Source organism: Rutidosis leptorrhynchoides, chromosome 2 (genome assembly GCF_046630445.1).
Source record: "Rutidosis leptorrhynchoides isolate AG116_Rl617_1_P2 chromosome 2, CSIRO_AGI_Rlap_v1, whole genome shotgun sequence".
Lineage (NCBI taxonomy): Eukaryota > Viridiplantae > Streptophyta > Magnoliopsida > Asterales > Asteraceae > Rutidosis > Rutidosis leptorrhynchoides.
The window spans coordinates 449,736,862-449,738,993 of record NC_092334.1 but is presented as its reverse complement, the minus strand read 5'-3'; positions in this window follow the sequence as shown (position 1 = coordinate 449,738,993).

The following is a 2,132-nucleotide window of genomic DNA, read 5'->3' as shown; positions in this document are numbered from 1 at the left end:
TTTAGGTTAACGATCTTGTTAAATGTTGTTAACCCAATGTTTATAATATCAAATGAGATTTTAAATTATTATATTATCATGATATTATCATGTATGAATATCTCTTAATATGATATATATACATTAAATGTCTTTACAACGATAATCGTTACATATATGTCTCGTTTAAAAATCATTAAGTTAGTAGTCTTGTTTTTACATATGTAGTTCATTGTTAATATATTTTATGATATGTTTTCTTATCATAGTATCATGTTAACTATATATATATATATATATATCCATATATATGTCATCATATAGTTTTTACAAGTTTTAACGTTCGTGAATCACCGATCAACTTGGGTGGTCAATTGTCTATATGAAACATATTTCAATTAATCAAGTCTTAACAAGTTTGATTGCTTAACATGTTGGAAACATTTAATCATGTAAATATCAATCTCAATTAATATATATAAACATGGAAAAGTTCGGGTCACTACAGTACCTACCCGTTAAATAAATTTCGTCCCGAAATTTTAAGCTGTTGAAGGTGTTGACGAATCTTCTGGAAATAGATGAGGGTATTTCTTCTTCATCTGATCTTCACGCTCCCAGGTGAACTCGGGTCCTCTACGAGCATTCCATCGAACCTTAACAATTGGTATCTTGTTTTGCTTAAGTCTTTTAACCTCACGATCCATTATTTCGACGGGTTCTTCGATGAATTGAAGTTTTTCGTTGATTTGGATTTCATCTAACGGAATAGTGAGATCTTCTTTAGCAAAGCATTTCTTTAAATTCGAGACGTGGAAAGTGTTATGTACAGCCGCGAGTTGTTGAGGTAACTCTAGTCGGTAAGCTACTGGTCCGACACGATCAATAATCTTGAATGGTCCAATATACCTTGGATTTAATTTCCCTCGTTTACCAAATCGAACAACGCCTTTCCAAGGTGCAACTTTAAGCATGACCATCTCTCCAATTTCAAATTCTATATCTTTTCTTTTAATGTCAGCGTAGCTCTTTTGTCGACTTTGGGCGGTTTTCAACCGTTGTTGAATTTGGATGATCTTCTCGGTAGTTTCTTGTATAATCTCCGGACCCGTAATCTGTCTATCCCCCACTTCACTCCAACAAATCGGAGACCTGCACTTTCTACCATAAAGTGCTTCAAACGGCGCCATCTCAATGCTTGAATGGTAGCTGTTGTTGTAGGAAAATTCTGCTAACGGTAGATGTCGATCCCAACTGTTTCCGAAATCAATAACACATGCTCGTAGCATGTCTTCAAGCGTTTGTATCGTCCTTTCGCTCTGCCCATCAGTTTGTGGATGATAGGCAGTACTCATGTCTAGACGAGTTCCTAATGCTTGCTGTAATGTCTGCCAGAATCTTGAAATAAATCTGCCATCCCTATCAGAGATAATAGAGATTGGTATTCCATGTCTGGAGACGACTTCCTTCAAATACAGTCGTGCTAACTTCTCCATCTTGTCATCTTCTCTTATTGGTAGGAAGTGTGCTGATTTGGTGAGACGATCAACTATTACCCAAATAGTATCAAAACCACTTGCAGTCCTTGGCAATTTAGTGATGAAATCCATGGTAATGTTTTCCCATTTCCATTCCGGGATTTCGGGTTGTTGAAGTAGACCTGATGGTTTCTGATGCTCAGCTTTGACCTTAGAACACGTCAAACATTCTCCTACGTATTTAGCAACATCGGCTTTCATACCCGGCCACCAAAAATGTTTCTTGAGATCCTTGTACATCTTCCCCGTTCCAGGATGTATTGAGTATCTGGTTTTATGAGCTTCTCTAAGTACCATTTCTCTCATATCTCCAAATTTTGGTACCCAAATCCTTTCAGCCCTATACCGGGTTCCGTCTTCCCGAATATTAAGATGCTTCTCCGATCCTTTGGGTATTTCATCCTTTAAATTTCCCTCTTTTAAAACTCCTTGTTGCGCCTCCTTTATTTGAGTAGTAATGTTATTATGAATCATTATATTCATAGATTTTACTCGAATGGGTTCTCTGTCCTTCCTGCTCAAGGCATCGGCTACCACATTTGCCTTCCCCGGGTGGTAACGAATCTCAAAGTCGTAATCATTCAATAATTCAATCCACCTACGCTGCCTCATATT